At 37.3% G+C, this 19921-nt stretch overlaps 1 long non-coding RNA gene across 1 annotated transcript; it reads left to right on the forward strand.

Annotated features, from left to right (window-relative positions):
- Positions 1 to 1175: 1175 nt before the first annotated feature.
- Positions 1176 to 18303, forward strand: LOC136882029 (uncharacterized). The gene is made up of 3 exons (XR_010861067.2): positions 1176 to 1247; positions 1351 to 1478; positions 18280 to 18303. It is a non-coding gene; the product is annotated as an uncharacterized lncRNA (long non-coding RNA).
- Positions 18304 to 19921: the final 1618 nt, after the last annotated feature.

The raw sequence follows: 19921 nt of genomic DNA on the forward strand, positions 1-19921 counted from the left end.
GTGAGCTCTTCCATCATCCATTGTTTAATGTTTTGTAAGAATTCGTAGATGGCATTGATACAGTTCACAAATACCATTTAATAATTCCAACAAACCATTATTAGCAGTCACCCTGGAAACATTCTGATTCGTATATGCTCATTGAAATAATGTTGAAGGCACTATTAGCCAGTTCGGGACTGTTGTAACAAAGTAGTTCATAACCAGTTCGGAACTGTTTGGTGTAATGGAAATACAGTATATATTGTAGCATAATCAATAATGGTTGCAACTTTTTGGATAAAATTGCCAATGAGTACCTGGCTATCCTCTGTCAAGTAATTTGTTTGATCAATAAGGAATCTAGCTAAACTGCTACTGAATTCAACATATCATTTGGTACGGTAGCTCTTAAAGGGGCTGCTAGCCCAGGTGATTACTGTACTTTGAGAGACGAACTAAGGCTATATCTGTATAAGAAACTGGCTTATTAAAATACATAAGGCACAGGTATTACCCCCAATTGTCTTTAACGTCCAGGATGATTTACATAATTTGTAAGTGTTATGATTAAGACTGGGCTCTCCACTTACTGTCCGAGGTTTTGTGGATTGAAAACAAAACTGAATGTACTATATCAGAACGTTCCTAATGGAGACTTTCAAATTTTATATTGTATCTGAATCACCGCTGGACTCTGGTGTAGAGAGAGTGAGGTTTATGTTGAGCAGTACAAAATAGAGCTAGCGGGGGGCTGGGCGCGGGGATTGTGTCTTCACAGTGGCTGAAAGTGTATCATTTGCCCTGTAAGTTGAGCAGGAGATGAATAGCTTGGATGTTCGGTTGTAGATTTTTTGTTGTTGTTACTATTGTCTTTACATTGCACTGACACTGATAGGACTTATGATAATGATGGGATAGAAAAGGGCTAGGAGTGTGAAGGGAGTCGCAGCCCTATATAGACAGTTTTCTGTGTTTTCCCATTTTCACACCAAAGAAATGATGGGACTCTACCTTACTCAAGGCCACAGTCACTTGCTTCCCACTCCTAGCCATAATGCCTTAAGTCCTATCTTGGTCAGTGTGATGTAAACAAGTCGTAAAAAGAAAGGTAGGTTCATCAAACCAGTCAGTAGACTCCCAGTGTAGTGGGCGATATGCAAGTTGCATAGTCACACTCTCTACATAAGGGTGTGCAAATTAATCCCATTGTGTGGGTTGTGTTGTTCTTTCATTGAAAATGTTTATCCTTGAGGTTCATTTTCCAGGTAAAACTGGAGGTCTTGTGGCTATGAGCACAATATCAAGTTACCTAAAACTACAGACTTGACTACAAAACAACAATAATAGTGTTTGTTGCTCATGTTTCAGTGCAAGGTCTGTGGAGGTAATCTGCATCCCAAAACCGTCTAAACCTTCTCACGCTATTTAAAATGGACTTGGAAGTAAAGATAAAAGAGGAACCAATTTGCTCAGAGGAAACTTCAAATACTTCATGCGTAAGTACAATTCCAGGTAACTTTATAGTGATTACAATTAAACCCTTAGCAGTCGTCTGAGTTTGACTGGTTACATAACTCAACTTTTATCTGAAGTTCGAGATATATATGAGTATCTTGCTGTCTATTCTTAAGGCACATGTATATTTGTATACTAATCCCAAATTGACTAAGTATACTTTTTATGATTACACAAATGCAGAATTTCCAGGTATGCACCTTTTATTTGGCACAGCATGTCTGAAAGCTGAAGAAGTGGGTTTCTCTTCATCTTTCTTTGCTTTGTAGCTTATGTCAGGAAAAATGGCAGTCTGAGTAGCTCAGGATGTGGATGGCTTGCCTGCTGGTTTCAACTTGGCATATTAAATCCTTTACCACCCTGTTTGTATTAAAGGTGCTCAAATACATTAGCCTCTCGAGGGAACAATTTCTGTCATCTTTAAGGCTAGTTTGCATGACATAGAATCAATAAGTGTTAGGCTGGTGAGTGGGTAGTCTTCAAACGCTTTGATAATTTACAATAAGAATAGCAAATAATAGCCGCGAATTCAAGAACATGATGGGAGGTTTGATCCGCTCTGTCAAAAATCCAGCCCAACACCAACATAGAAAGGTTCCATCTGACATGATATAATAAATTACACATTTAGATCTTTGCAAGTGAAATAATTCAATGGTAAACCAGTTCATTCTAGAAAGTGTTCTAAGAATATCAAGGCACAAATATAAACTTTGGTAGTATAGTAGTTAATTTTTTAATAGGCCTACGCTTAAGTGGGCAACAGAAAAAACAGTAGCAAGAAGCATTTTATCACTGATCGATTTTTCTATGTAAATGAACTGACATTTTAATACTGTTTTAAAGTGTTACATAAAATAAGAATAACCAGTTGAACTGTCTATAAATGTTTTAAACCGGGTGAATTGGCCCTGCGGTTAGGGGCGCACGGCTGTGAGCTTGCATCTAGGAGATAGTGCATTCGAATCCCACTGTCGGCATTCCTGAAGATGGTTTTCTGTTGTTTTCCATTTTTATACCAGGAGAATGCTGGAGTTGTACCTTAATTAAGGCCATGGCCGCTTCCTTCCCACTCCTAGCCCTTTCCTATCTCTTTGTCGCCATAAGACCCATCTGTGTCGGTGCGATGTGAAGCCAGTAGCAAAAAAAAATTTCTAAAGTGTTCCATTATGACAAACATTATCAAGAAATGGTCATTATGTGTGTATGTGTTATAAATAACAGTATGTATCGATGATGTCTTTTGTATAGATGAATTATGTTAGACCTTATGGTATGGGGAATATTGATTTATAATGTAGAAATCGCTGATGAAGTGAGTTGGGTCTCTCGAAACATGTACTAGTGAAATAATTGTAATAAATTAGAAACTGATTATGTATTGATGGCACAGTCCAAACCGTCACCCATAGTGTTTTATAGGTATGCTGGATGTCATTCATTGTTATTGGAAATAGTGAATAGTTGTTCGCATTGGAACCTTGTATTCATTATTTTTCCCCATGGATAGTTTAACGATTGGTTATGTAACACTGATTATTTTCAGTGTAAATTAACTGAACAGGTCCTTATCGGTAAAGAATGAACCTCTTTATCTTACCTACAAGGCCCCAGTGAGATTTCCAATGAGTTTGAGGAATGAGTATCTGAAAAATAGTGCTGATTCTCGATCCTATCAGTGCTGCAGAGTTTCTTCTCATTAGGTAAAACTACTACAGTGACATTTAGGTTACTGTTCATGATAAAATTGCTGATTGTGACTGGTTGCTTAATTTTCACCTAAAGTCGTGAGGGGATTGAGTACATTAATGCAGTATTGATAATTCTGTATTATCCTCTTTGGCACCAACAGATTTAAAATAACGTTTATATGGGGACATTGATCAGTATTGATCTTTACTCTTCTTTTCTCCTGATTGAAAAGATTTTATAACATTGATGGTCAACTTTGATAACTGGATTTTCCACTGTCACAATACTCTTAAGGCTTCCTAAAGTGTTGCTTTTGAGATTGCACAGGGGGATAAATCTATGGGAGAAGAATAATTATTCCCTGTTAGGGTAAGGAATTTACAGGGGTCATGTGGATAGTGAGATTTTTAGGTACTCCATTGAAATGAAAATTCACCTTAAACTGCACTGAAAAACCAATTAATGGCAGAATAGTTGACCACCTCTTTTTCGTCCATGATATTACAACACTGGTATCACCTAACCTGATTGTGTGGCTGTAGGTCCTGCAACAACTTTATTTATTATATTTTTTTACTGCTATTCGGGCCATTGACCTATAGAGATCTTTTGCCCCTTATTGCAACATGTGATATGAACCCGTGTGTAATTGGAAGGGAGGAAGTATGGAGTGTTCAATGTGAGAAAAGGAATGTTAAGGATGACACAAGCATCCAGTCACCAGGCCAGGGATATTAGTCATTTACAATTAAAAACCCCTAACCCAGCCGGGAATCGAATCCAGGGCCGCGTTGCCCCTAAACAACGGGGCCAGCTTTATTAATGTTCTATGAAATCTAGCACAACTGAAGGAATGTTATAACAACCTTCTGATTGTTATCTTTTGAGAAACAAATTCCTGCAGGATTTCATTAATTAATTTGGGAGCAAGTCTAGAGGTTTATGTTCAGGTGATAAAAGAATTGTTCTAAATATTAGTTGAACTACAGAGCTATCCCTAAGACCTTTTGATGAGTGAAGTGCCCTGCCATGGTTACAGACCACCCAGCTAACATAACCTAGATATGCACTAATTACATACTGAAAAACTGTTTGGTTGAATGATCAATCGTCATTTTCAGTATAATTACATCGGAGTTTAAATGTTTAGTGGTTTTGAATGATGTCACAAACCCGTATGGCACTCCACAGCAATGGAATTGTAATGCCCGGTATTGAATGATCATGAATGAGAAGTAGAACACAAGAAGTTCAAAATCCTCTGTTGTCTTGCTCAGTTTCAAAATACTAAAATAGTTATATATTGCAGTTACTGTTATCTGTCTGTTAATATGAATGCCGTGAGAGGAATAAATTAAAAAAAATTTCATATCCATTTTAGTGCGCAGAATTCCCCACCTAGCCACTCATTCCTGTTACCTGGCTGACAAAATTTGTAGGGAAAACACTGCACTACTTAGAGAAGAGGAGGCTGGTAGGACAGGTTAAATTGACATGGAAAGCTGCATAATTCTAGTCCATGGAGTGATAAACCATGGATATTAGTAATGACTGTAATCTATATGAAAAATTTGTAACAACTGTGTATCTATATATTGATTATTTTAGCAGCTTTCTCTTTTAATTATCCATTTCAGGTGTAGTAATTATCCCTAAATATTTTTTAGCTTAGGGGTCTTGCCTTTCTTTTTGTTCTTGTTTGAGTTCTTGTTACAGAAAAACTACTGGATGCATTTGAACACACATTTAGAGACGTCTTATCCGTGGATAGTTTTTAGGTTCAGTATCATTTCAACATCTGTGAATTGAATGGGGATTTATGTGAAGACTGAAATAGTGATTTTACATTCCCAAAAATGTACGTGGTCAACCGTATTTGAATTCAACCAACCTTACTGGAAATCTATTTGTAAAATTTTCTGCTCATGTACACTCTTTTGATACGAGGATTAATGAGGGAGATATCTTTTCAGATTGCCTTACAGTCTTAATTCCTAATGCACATAGCCTGTGAGAAACTTCCTTTCTACCTGAGAGGAACTTAACATTTCTTGTAAATCACTTAAATTTAATCAGTTTTTATATTCACATGAAGCTGTAGATGTGCTGTCATAATACCACTTTGAGGAGTGATGAGAGTGAAAGCTACTCGGACAGTCATCAGCATTCTCCTTAACAGTTTCAGAAGTCACTGATGTGGACTAGTCACCTCACCTGACAATGTTTTCAACCTCACAAATCTTCAAACTCTTTCCCACGATACACTCCCAGCACCCGTGTTAATGGCCAGTCGATCCATTTCTTCCCATCAGCTGCAACCAGCACCACATCCCCTTCTCCAGTGTTTATAGACATCTTATTCTGCATCTGGATCAACTGACTTAGGTACTTTTCTCAAAATCTTGTTGCAGCTGTAGTAGAAATTAAAACCTCCTTGATAAGTTCACAGAATCCAGTTGATCTAAATCTAAAATTGCCAGGCAGACATCATCTTGCAAAATACTTGAAGGTGAAACTTGGTGGAGATCATCTGGCTTCCCAGGCAAGTAGGTAAGAGTACGGGAATTAATGACGGCTTCACACTCGCACAGTATTGTCATCATCTCTTTGCAACACAGTGTAGCTGTCCCAAGGACACAACTCAAATTTCTCTTTACTATCTGAATCAGATTTTGCCACCAACCACCCCACCAGCCTGCTGCATTGTGGATTCTCTTTCTCTGTGGTTTTAGTTGACAGTTCAGAACAAATTATCTGTACAAGTGAAATTTGTTCCATTGTTTTTTGTAAACACTTTTTGTCTTTCTCATCGAGTGATGAACCGTCGAAAACTCAGTAAAAATCCATTCGTTATGAAATTGATGCCCAGTTCCAAGTGCACTGCTCTATACACAACAAATGTAAAGAGCATAATCCACCCCTTCCTCTTTACTTTCAGTATCAAGAGTCCAGCAAGGTCTACACCTGTCGCCTCAAATACCACAGCATCTTTTATTCTGTTTTCTGATAGAGTTCCAGAATTAGCATCCACCGTCTTAGCTTTGTGCCAATTTTCATCTCGCACATTTTGACAGCATGGTCTTGCTTCTCCTTCATCCTGGTATAACCAAAAATCTTTCGCACAAGTGCAGCAGTAACATGCAAGTGCCAACATGTAATATTCTATCACCCACTGGCCTCTCTCTAAACCTGAACAGAACAGAGGGAATGAGTTCAATTAAGTTTGGACCTTTGCCATACAGTCAGTCAGTCAGTCAGTGAGAACTCCTCCTTCCTTTTACTGGATACATCAAATAAGCCTAATTCACATCGTCGCACTGTCCTTAAATACACCCCAATGAGGTAGAATGTAACTTTTACCTCTAGCCCCTTCATAATGTCTCTCTTCAACAATACCATCTTTAGCCCATTCCGGCAGTATAGCATCATACTCATCAAATTAATTCTCATGAATAATTATCTCAGTCATTGAACACAGTCTTTTTTCTGCAACATCGCTGTGTCATATATTATTTGCAATCCCTATTGTTTCTCAACTCTTGTGTCAGGAAGGCAATAAGGAATAGGAAAGAATGGTAGATAAACTCCATTGTCATAAAGCAGCAGGAATGAATGAAATTAGACCTAATGTGGTGAAGTATAGTGGGAAGGAAGGGTTGAAATGCCTTCATAAAATAAGATTATAATGGAGTGTTAGTAAGGCACCTTCAGATTGGATAAAATCTGTATTTGCACCTACCTATAAGCAAGCAAAGAAGAAGGATTTTAACAATTATCAAGGTATCTTAATAATCAGTATACCAGGCAAGGTGTTCAGTGGCATCTTGGAATGGAGGTAAGGTCAGTGGTTCTGAGGAAGTAGGATGAAAAGCAGTGTGGTATCAGACCATAACGGGACTGTCAAGATCGGATTTTCTGTATTTGCCAGAATTTTGAAAAGTCTTTTTTTATTGTAGTTTACATAGATCATCTGCTATAAGGCATAAAGTGGCAGGAAGGGATTCAATAAGGTGAAAATTTTGTAAGCCACCTGGCATATGCTGACAAATTTATGTCAATGGCAGGTGTTGCCTAAAGCCTGCAGTCTACTCTCTTGGAACTTGAAAATAGGTGCAATGAGTATGGTATGAGTATTAGCCTTGTTAAGACTAAATTGATGTCAGTAGATAAGGCATCCAAGATAAATGAATGTTAGATTGGGGATACAAAGTTGGAACAGGTAGATAATTTCAATTATTTAGGATGTGTGCACTCCCAGGATGGTAGTATAGTAAGTGAACTTGAATCAAGCTAATTCAGTCTGCTCACAGTTGCAATCAACAGTATTGTGGAAGAATGAAGTCAGTTCCTGGACGAAACTATCTTTACATAGGTGTTTTTTCAGACCAACTTTGCTATACGGGAGTGAAGGCTCGGTGGGCGCAATATAACTTATTTCCAACTTAGAAGTAACAGACATGAAAGTAGCAACAATGATTGCTGGTAAAAACAGGTGGGAACAATGGTAGGAGTGTTCTTGTTATAAAGAAATAAAGGCTAAGTTAGGATTGAACTCAATGGATGTGGAGTTGTAGTCATGAGCAAACTGTGGAGGGGTCATGTGAGGCAAATGGATCAGGATAGGGTACCTAGGTGAATGATGGAGTTGGTCATGGAGGGTAAGAGGAATACAAGGAGACCAAGGCGATGATGATTAGACTCATTTTCTAATGATTTAAAGATAAGAGATATAGAACTAGTTAGAAATAGGGGATTGTTGTGGTGATTTGTATATTCACAGAGGCTTACAGACTGAACACCAAAAGGAATAATGGTTTATAATGAATATGTATGCATGTGTCTATTTCTTTAACAGGACATTTCATAATGTGCTCATGGATAACAATTGCATTAGCACAGTGTCCATGTTTGCCACTATTGGCAGCATGGCCTGAAGTTATCTGGAAGATTCCTCTGTTCTTTATGCAGTACAATTTACTAAATGCGTTCTTACATACAATTGCCTTATTACATGATATACAAAAATGCTATCTGATTTGAGTGTTGGTTCACTCTTAGTTCACCTCCTTGATGGTGATTTTTGATCAGTCAGCCCACTTAAGGAAGAGTCTTGCTATTTGAATGAGAATGGAACTAAATTTTCAAGGAATGGTCCTTGTACTCTTAATTTAGCCATTCAGAGTATTGATAATAATAATAATAATAATAATAATAATAATAATAATAATAATAATAATAATAATAATAATTGTGGCCTGTTGCAGATTTTTTGAACTGACACCTATAGAAAAACATGAATGTCTAAGCACTGAGGCAAAGAACAATAAATGTGTCATATCTTCCATACTGTGCATCTCAACCATGATGATAAGAAAAGGATGTGTTAAATGTAGACTCATTACACTGCACCAATCCACATGTGTCAGTGCTTGTGCACTACGATGGAATTATACCTTTATAGGACTCTATTGGATCCTCATATTCAATACATGATATGAATTGCATAAGTGCAGTGTCCATGTTTTTACCCTATTGGTAGCATGGCCTGATGTTATCAGTGAAGTTACCTGGAAGTTAGTGTTGGTTAGGAGGATGTAGTAAAGTCTTGTACGGATATGAAGCTGATAGGTATTATGTAACACTGCAGAGGATGCAAATGTTTAATTGATTTAGTGGTATATTTGCACACTATTAAGTTAAAAGGAATATATGATTGTTCAACTTTTCAATACTATTAAAGGCCGGCTGAGTGGCTCAGATGGTTAAGGCGCTGGCCTTCTAACCCCAACTTGGCAGGTTCGATCCTGGCTCAGTGCGGTGGTATTTGAAGGTGCTCGAATACGACAGCCCCGTGTCGGTAGATTTACTGGCATGTAAAAAGAACTCCTGCGGGACTAAATTCCGGCACCTCGGCGTCTCCGAAGACCTTAAAAAGTAGTTAGTGGGACGTAAAATAAATAGCATTATTATTATAATACTATTAAAAGAAGAAATGTAATTTGTACATTCCTACTTAATTATAATTGGTACCGGTTTCGACCATTATTCCTGGTCATCTTCAGCCGGTCACAAAATAAGTATTAAAAGAATGCACAGGTAAATAAAATGTGAAGTTTAAATAAGCGCAGTGCTGATCTGCACATATGTCTTGGTACTTTTCAAGAACTTGCTCCATACTACATTTACGTTTTTGATCCTAGACTTCTTCACAGCATTGAATTTCCAGCACACCGTGCTCCCTAAAGTGTTATAGTGCTTCTTAGACAGCATCTGACAGAATTTTTTAAACTTCACATTTTGTTTACCTGCGCATACTAAACTTTCTTGTGATAGGCTGAAATTTTAACACACAGTGCTCCATAAAGTGTTTTAGTGCTTCACAAACAGCAACTGAAGGAATTATTTAAACTTCACATTTTATTTACCTGTGCATTTTCTTTTATACCTATTTGTGATCGGCTGATGATGACCAAGAATAATGGTCGAAACCGGTACCAATTATAATTAAGTAGGAATGTACAAATTACATTTCTTGTTTTAATAGTAATGGAAGGTTAAATCATCATATATCTTCTTTTTACTTAATACTGAACTCACCTCAATACAGAACACTATGAAATACTTATCTCTTAATATTTTACATACTGTTTGCAATATAATCAACATATTCACTATATAAAGAAAGGTCTACTTAATTGGTGACTTAATCTAGATCAAGTCTGTCAAAATCAATTTCTTGTTGAATTGTCTGTACAAGACCAGGGTTCAATAAAGCAGTACCTTTCAAAAACGTGTAATAGAATTACAAGATGAGTCGATCTGAACAGTGAAAGAAAGCATGGTGTATGTCTTTTAGTGTTGGGAGTGACCAAAGACAAGTTTGGCTCACCAGATGCACGTCTTTTGATTTGACACCCGTAGGTAGCCTGTGCATCTTGATGAGGATGAAATGATGATGAAGACGACATATACACCCAGCTCCTGTGTCAGCGAAGTTAGCCAATTATGCGGCAAATTCCTGACCCTGCCGGGAGTCGAAGCCATGACCCCTTTGACCAAATGCCAGCACACTAACCGTTTAACCATGGAGCCGAACAATCTGACCATAGGGACACTTCCTGTATGCAGCTTTGAGTTGACCAGAATTTTATATCCAACTCTGTTCCTCACATATGAGAGGAGAATTCCAGGTGATCTTGGCTTAAATTGAATGTGAGAAAGTATCTTAGTACAGAATCCTTTTGCCAGACATATATTTCTGCAAGACCTTGCACACTTAACAAATCATAAATGATACCTTACATTGTAGTTATTTTCACAGAGTTACAGAAGGACAAACCATCATTTGATATTATTAGGATAACTTATGCATTTTTCAATATCAGAACAGATTTTGGCCTCATTGGAATATCTGTTTGCAGCCTTGGTATGCTTACAAATAAGATGACGTGAATTTATTAAATCAAGTGCAACATTTAGGAACATTGCAAACTGAATGGTACTTTCACAATCAGTAAACACTTTAACACCCAGATCAGTGCAAAATTTAAGGGTAATAGCCACAGAGTTACTGAAGGTTTATGCACGTAAAGAAATGTTTATCTTCTGTTTCACCCCCTCTAAATTCTCTCTACTTGATCTATAACCAGTGTGCATGCCTTTCACTTCCTGTAATAGTACCTAGTTCTTCCAGGTATTTCACCTCAGTAATATTTTCTTGGTCTGGAGCACTACCATCTCTGAGAACCTGCTTTTCTGCTAGCAAATTAATTGCAAGGTTTATATTGTGAGTTGCATCAAGGAAAGTTAATGCCATTTGCTCAAACTCTGCTGGATGTGGAAAAGAACACGGAATTCTGTCCAACATTCTTCATTCCTAAGGCTATTAGTTGCAATCCCATCACAGCTGCTGACCATATGATAATTTGTATGAGCCCTCCACTCACATGTATTTTTTAGCTCCTGTTCAGTGTTGCAACCATAAAGTCTAATACTTCCATGGCCACTTCATACCAGTGTCTAAATATCCCTGACCTAAGTCAATATAGACACAAAACTGTTTATTATGCCCCACCAAGTTCTTCTTAACAGCCGTTTCATTAAACATCTAAGTTCCGAGGATTGATTGTGGAAAAGAGCCCTAACTTTCTTTTAAAAACTCTCCTCTGTAAAACCTGGACTGCCATCAATAGATGTTAAGATTTTGAAGATGTGGTGGTGTAAATATTTCTTGAGGTACTGGTAACAATAGGGATACTGGGGATATCGATACATGGTTGAGTTGGCCTGAAGCCTGACAAGGTCTCAGTTCACCTCTTGGGAATAGCTATCCGGAACTTTGAGACCTTATGTTTCTTGTGAAGACGTTCAATGATATCTTGCTAATGGAAGACTTTCCTCCTGTTCTTCTTTATATGCTTTCAGCTTATTTTTTTCCTGGTAGCCTGCACCAGTTGCTGATTTAATTTCTTAGGGATGGGACAAAAGTTGTAGTTTTGTTCATAGGTTAGATGATTTAAAAAATAAAATTAAAACTATTTTAAAACATTGTTGCCCAGATAACTGCATTTTAAATTGCATGATAAATAGGAGCAGCAAATAGTTAGGGAAAGATTAATGTGACCTTTCTCGCATCTCTAAATTCAGGGTTCTTGATGATAAAGTTATGCCTCGGCCGGTGTCACTCGGAGATACAAGAGATTCCACTCTAGGGACGTGAAAGGTCATTGAGTTGGCTCACAGAATCGTATCGTTGGCTCTAAGTTGATTCGACTGACGTAAGAAGACGATTCCTAATTAATATCTTAATTTTGGCTATCATATTGACATACCTTATACTATCAAATGAGAACACCGAAAATATAACTTTTCATGGAAGGATTTTCCGTTTAATGACTAAAAAATATTTAAAATAACAACTACAATGCTAAGAAAATAAAAAAGCAACACAAATTGATGTTGGAAATGATTGAATGTTACGTTAATTAAAAGGAAACAATCTTAACTTCTAACTCTTGTCCATATTTCGTTCATAACATCAATGATAACTTCAAATTAATTAGAAAAATTAAAAGGAAATCCGTACTACAATGCGGAAGGCTTCAATTTTAACTAAATCCATCATTCACCACATACATCTTCAAACTGATGGATAAAAAAAGTCATAAATTCTTGTTGGCTTTGCATATCTATTCACTGACCTCAAATAAAAATCTCAGCATCCCGTTATTTTTAAATCATCGCTTAATTTGTTAACAATCTACCTAACAACTTGATTGCACCGGTAATCTATGCTCATCAATATCATTCAGGTCAAGAAAATGATCGAATAACATAAGACAACATCGTAATCCTTCAAACAATAACTTGGACAAATAGGAAATGAAATTGATCTCTTCTGAGCTCCATCGGCATCTCCACCTAAATAATGAACATTTGAAAACATTTGAAATCAACCTGTAAAACTACATCAGCTCTAAGCGTCAAGAAATTCAGCTAGCAAGAACAATTAATCTACTCACCATATATAAATGAAGATCATACATTCTATTTGTGATATGGTTCTCAACTATCTAGTGTCATTAATTCGTGAAGACTTTATATCACTTCAACATTGTGCGCAATCACCTATACTGTATTTAATTAATATATTTTAGACGATCATTCTACCAGTGTTCTCGAAATGTCATTGTAAATATCGCCTTATGCCAAAGTAATTACCATTCATTGCAGCAAAATCAAATTCATACGCATGACTAAATCAATCTCCACTACAATAAATCTCACTAGGACCTCTATATCGCATCATTCTATAAAATACTTAATCCCAGTAACACATTCACGACGATCCATATAACGTTGATCATCAGGGGCGAATGCTGGTCATGAAAGTCAGGCTTGCTCTTCCATTCGTGAAAGTTGGTGGGGTGGGACATGCATAGTTCTGAATGAATAAAATTTATAAACCCAATAATCGCTCAATCACATGAACATTTTAATCATCGGTTACATGAACATGCATTCAAACTGGTTACGTCACACCTTCAAGAATGGCCAAAGGAATAAAAATCAGACACATTTTATAATTATAAACAAATCATGACAAGCCAGCGATTATATAATTTAAACAAGTAAATGTCAAACTATGCACACAGAAAAATTGCAACTATTTATTAGACCTTCCTACTTGAAAACAAACTCTACTCTGCGGCTTCTCTTTACAAAACCATCAATAACTTCATCATAGAAAGAGGACTGTAATCTAACTTCTGCAAGCGATCCTTTTTCAGTCGACAACATGGCTAATGATGATAGCTTCTCCTGACCTTGAGTCGATCTGCAATATGTATTAATGCATCTCAGTGTTGAAGAAGAACGTTCTGCAGAGGATGTAGTAGCAGGAATTGTTGCTACAAGTATGATGAGCTTGAAAATTTCTGGCATACCCATGTACAATTTCTTAGTATGCATAATCTGCATTAAGTCTGAAACACTTTCCTCTTTCAAATCAGAAGATGAATACATCACACTTAAATCGGTTTTTAAGCGAACATTGTCGAAACATTTCATTGAATAGACGTTTGTATTTTGGTTTTTCTGGTTCATCACTAATTCTTCGATTTTTAGAGCATGGCTGTCCTCCATAAACATCAATTTCAGTATCAACATGTCCATACAAACTATCAAAATCTTCATCTCTCATAGACTGGATATTTAAAAAGAGCTCCTCAACCTTCTTGCCACAGTACTGAAAATCCATCCTTTTTGTTTGTAAAATATTGAACACAGTATCGGAGAATGAAAAATTCTTGGAGAACACTACCAGCAGTAATCTAGTGTTTAACTTAAGCAAGAAGAACGAAAATCCTTGTGCTTTCAATGTAGTATCTTCATCCCAGTCGTCCGAAGTATCCTGTACATGTTGAAATAATTTCACCAGCGTATCATAATATTCCTTCACAGTATTTTTTTTTTGCTAGGGGCTTTACGTCGCATTGACACAGATAGGTCTTATGGCGACGACCTTCACAGTCTGCTGTAGTGTTAAATTCAATAACTGGCTATAACAATGCACAAATGTCGCATATGGATGCTGGTTCTGAAGTAGTTTATTAAGCCCATTCACATGACCGGCTAAGACAGCAGCACCGTCATACGTTTGAGCCACAATCTTTTCCTCAGAACTGAACTCTTTTAAAATAGCACGAACATGATTTAAGATGCGATCTTTACTAACGTCAGCAAAACCAAGAAACCTCTCTTGAATTTCACCACTTTCATCTACAAAACGGAGTAAGGTAGAGAGTTAAGACTTATTAATAATATCGGACGTTTTGTCCAATATTATTGCCATAAAACTTGCTTGTTTAAGCTCCTCCTTTATTCTTCTCACAATTACTGAACTAATTTCTGCTATTAAATCATTTTGGATTGCAAACGACGTCCCTCTAAAAATGGTGGAATCTCTCAGATGAACTGCCAGAAGAGGATCATATTCACTTATAATTTGTAGAAGTTCGATGTAATTCCCTCTGTTTACGGAAGTTGCAGACTCGTCATGTCCACGAAATGGTAGATCCTGTTTTGCTAAAGAAACACACTGCATCGATCAGTCGTTTAAGTATGTCACGATTTTTCTTTACCTTTTCATTATGAAGTTGGTCACTGATGCGTTTCTGTTCATACAGCTGGTGGTCGATCCTTGTACGCCCAAAGCTATTTAACTGCAAGAAACACTTCATATGGTTTGCAGATTTCTCATGTCTTGTAATGGAAAGTGTCAAGGTGTTCAAATTGTCAAAACCACTTTTACACCATACACCGTTATCAGCAGAAAATAGTAAACACGGCCAGCAAAACAGTCTATTCAGTTTCTTGGACCTTGTCAACCAGTGCGTATTATTATATTGAGATACAGAAAACGAACGTACATATTCTCTATTTTTCTCCCTGTGCTGTGTCTTAAATCTGGCAGCGCCGGACAGGGCCTGCCATTCTTAATAATGTCTGTTTTCTCTTGGACAGTCCTCCGAGAAAATGGATTTGATAACAAGCTGTCAATAATGCACGGTTCGGAACCCATTTCAGCACGTCAAATCATTCAGAATAGATGGTCAGGAACTTACAGTACACTACTCACTGACACAACACCCTAGATCTGTAGCTCTCAGACCAGAGCTTCCAACTACATATTACAAGCGTGACAGCTTGCAACCGGCCTTGGAGAGAAGAAACCTGCGCGCGCATACATTTCTCGCTGTGTCGACAGCTGCGCTGAAGCTCCTAAGACACGAGCAAGCCTCGCTGGACTCGCCAAGATATATGCAACATGCGATTTGTATAATGCAGATCTATTACAGATACGATACATATTGTAATTTTTTTAACTCACCTGCTTTAGAAAAATATTGCGTTTTTCGCAGCAAGCGTAGCGTGCTCGGAGAAATCGCCCCTGTTGATCATTTTTATATTTCGACGACCCTGTCACAATAAACCTTTCATCATATTACACACAAGTCATGCTCAACGAATTCTCATTTCATTAAAAATATACTCAGGCACTTCACATTACGAAAACTTTACATTTTAACACCATTATTAACACAATATCATCGCAACAACATCACACATTACATTACATTACATTACAATTACATTCGCGAACACTACGTTTAACATAAAAATATGATCGCAGATGACTCTAAATCACGCACATGTTATTACCGATTCCTTCTAATATATATTCGAACCATAAATTAAACTGAAATTTCTTCATAATGACACTATCTTAACACGGGTATTATCCATGCCTAAATCTGTCTGCATAACATTTACTAGCGACCGCTTAGATTCACACGACATAGCGTACGATATATCATAATTCAGGATCATTCACGACACAACTTCCAACATTCCTACCCATCGTAAGGCAATGATTGACGAATAAAACGGTTGCCTTCAGGTTGTGTAATTTGGCATGTCACAAATTTAACATTGTAAAACATACTACTCTACTTAAAAGCAGCCACATAGCGGGATAATAATACATTGACTTTGAGTACTCATCATTCGTTGGCTTCAGGAAGAAGACACCTCTCATCCACCAGTATCGATCCCAGTTTTCGTCAGGTCAGTTGAGACCGTATACTGTAACTTAGCAAGATATGCTGGGATTCATCACCATCTCATAGTCATCTCCGATAGTACTTGGCTTCATGATACTTGAAACTCGTAATAAGTTATTAGTATAGAGTTACTCGCATTAATATCATTCACAATACAACACTTGCCTTAATGTTCTGAGAGAACCAGATACGCATCTCGTTTCTTTACAAATGTTATTTCTTATTACAGTTGAGAATATTGTATTACAATCTAGCTTCACTTCTAATCTCCTTCGTATGCGTGTGCAACACTTCTAATACCCTATAAATTTTCAACAGAACTGTAAACTTAACTTATTTTGAAACAAAATCTAATACTAGATTACAATAATAACAGACGGTTTGCTTTTAAAAGACTTCTCCATATTTCCTAGCTTTCCATATGTCTTTGACAAACACCTGACTTCTTGATACAGAGTACTCTTGTATAATCATTTAGGTCGGCAAAGTAATTAATTTAATAATCCGCCACATAATATTTCGGTTACCAATCGACAATTTCATCACCAGTCTCAATTATCGAATCGTATCGGACTAGATAGGCAAGGTATGGCCACCATGTACAGATTGAACTTAGCCCATTTAATCCAACTCATTCCATGGCCTCCGATACATTTCTATCGTTGATATTCTCGCCATTTGTTTACATTTATTAAACTTTTACTTGAAGAAACTGCGATATTTACTTAATTCTGTATTTCGTACCACGACATATTATTATCCACCGTAACTTAAGGAGATTCCACGGGGTTCAGAGCTTGTCATTTTTGCCGATACCTTCAATCCGTTGCCTGTTGTTCGTATAGTTGAGCGAGTTATTTTGGTTTCTGTCACACTTGGACGTGCAGTAATCGGACATACGATTGTGTTGTGAACGGCCAAGCTCATGGGGAGGAGGAAAATGATGTTGGTGAAATTATGCTTGAGGAAGTGGAAAGGATGGAAAATAATCTCCATTGTCATAAAGCAGCAGGAGTAGATGAAATTAGACATGAAATGGTGAAGTATAGTGGGAAGGCAGGGATGAAATGGCTTCATATAGTAGTAAAATTAGCATGGAGTGTTGGTAAGGTACCTTCAGATTGGGCAATAGCAGTAATTGCACCTATCTATAAGCAAGGGAACTGGAAGGGTTGCAACAACTATCGAGGTATTCATTGGCATCTTGGAAGGGAGGGTGCAATCAGTCATTGATAGGAAGTTGGATGAAAACCAGTGTGATTTCAGACCACCGAGAGGTTGTCAGGATCAGATATTCAGTATGTGCCAGGTAATTGAAAAATGCTACGAGAGGAATAGGCAGTTGTGTTTATGTTTCGTAGATATAAAGAAAGCATATGACGGGGTACCGAAGAGGAAAGCAATATAAAACTGCCTTAGTCTTCATTTCCTTAGTTTGCCTCTTCAGTGACACCTAGCTCTCTATGGCGTCTGATGGCAGAGCTGTTGAGGATCCTCCCTGCCTTCAGGCTGAGCACTTCATATACAAGAGATAATATGGAAGATATATTTTCCAGCTGATTTTTATTTGCTGGTACAGAATGTCAAAGATAACAGTGATAAATATTGAAGTTCTTAATAGTTGAGAATTGGTTTGTTTATAATGAGCAGAATATTTGTAAGTATGTCTGTACATTTTCCTGATCATTTGTTTGTTATTTTGGAAGGTTTTATATTATATAATTGTTCTACTCTTCAAAAATAACTCCGATCATACACGCAGGTCATTCCTCAACTCCTGAAGGTCTCTTAGTTGTCATGTTTTTATGGATTCTCAACATTTAGATTTTATGACATATGATAATGAAGATTTGAAACGGAAACTGTCTCACTAACTAGGAAATGATGAATTGTTAAGTGCACTCGTATATAAATACATTTCCAGATGTGTCTGAAAAATTTGCCTAATATATTAACTTCTCCACAGGACAATTACAAGATCATATTTGAAGAGGTGCACTTGAAAGAAGAACCAAAATCACAGTTGGCAGTGCCAGGAGAAACACAGGTGAACACATTTGAAATAATCTAATATTTTGATGACATTTTTCTGATAATGAATAGACATCATTGAGTAACTCCTCATTTTAAAGCAGACATTCTGGAGATCCTTGTAAAGATGTCCTATGTTACTCCCTAGATATACCATATCTTTTACCCTGTCTGCCTGTATGTTGTACATCAGAAAGCTTTCTGATCATGTAGGTTTCCTTTTTACATTGCTTTGTTGTGTTGAGGACAAAGTTACATTCTTTGGGTACAACTTTTGCAAATTGTGGAGAACACTCATTTATGTGCAGGACAGGAAATGCTCTGTAATGGAATGTGACAATGACTAAGTTCGAGCATACATAGGAGAGTATAAGTAAGGATATTTTACAAATGCATGCCTTATGAAACAAACAATCTCATTGTAAATTAAAGTATTCCTGTTAAGAAGCCTTTCACAAATCATTCCAATAATTACACACATAACTGCAAGTCACGCATAACTCAGTGTGTTAATCACTTGATAGAAGACTATGGATCATTCACTGTCACTATATCTAGGTATACCGGGTGAGTTGGCCGTGCGCGTAGAGGCGCGCGGCTGTGAGCTTGCATCCGGGAGATAGTAGGTTCGAATCCCACTATCGGCAGCCCTGAAAATGGTTTTCCGTGTTTTCCCATTTTCACACCAGGCAAATGCTGGGGCTGTACCTTAATTAAGGCCACGGCCGCTTCCTTCCAACTCCTAGGCCTTTCCTATCCCATCGTCGCCATAAGACCTATCTGTGTCGGTGCGACGTAAAGCCCCTAGCAAAAAAAAAAATATATCTAGGTATACTAAATCTCTTAGAGAATGCCCCTCCCATTGTTTCATCGTATTCTGTATCCATGCCTATTTCACTTCTGCTGGCAGAACTGTGGTTTTATTACAACTTTCCCTTGCGGTTTCAGTATTGCTTCCATCAATGTCACTATTTCTGTCCATTTCACTTCCCATGTTTATGTTTATCATGGTCCAATAAAGCTTTGCATGAAATTACTGGTCTTCAAATTTATTTACATGCTCACAAATTTTACTTCTAGTCCTCATTTGTAATAGAAGTAATTTTTTCACCGTAAATTATAGTAATGTTTCCATTCTGTACATAACATTTGGTTCAGAAATGCCATTCTTGACACTTGCCCATATCAGCTTAATGGGATTCAATTCTGGGTGATATGGAGAAAGGTTTAATACAGTATGACCATGTTTGGCTTAAATACAGTCTATTTTATAAGTGCACTGGGCTGGCTTGTTCATCTTGATTAATGAATATAACCGGGTTCTCGGCATGTCCTCTTGGAAACGAATTGCAATCTCTGTTAACCAGGACATAATTACTCCCTTGTTATTGCTTGAGATTCATTAGTCTAAAGAGTGGTTTGATGCAGCACTTCATGAGCCCCTATCCTGTGGTGTCCTTTTTGTCTCTAGATAACCACTATATCCTACATGTGCTCTGATCTGCTTGTCATATTCATATCTTGGTCTATCCCTACGGTTCTTACCGACTACTCTTCCCTCAAAAACCAAGTGAACA

Source organism: Anabrus simplex, chromosome 10 (genome assembly GCF_040414725.1).
Source record: "Anabrus simplex isolate iqAnaSimp1 chromosome 10, ASM4041472v1, whole genome shotgun sequence".
NCBI lineage: Eukaryota > Metazoa > Arthropoda > Insecta > Orthoptera > Tettigoniidae > Anabrus > Anabrus simplex.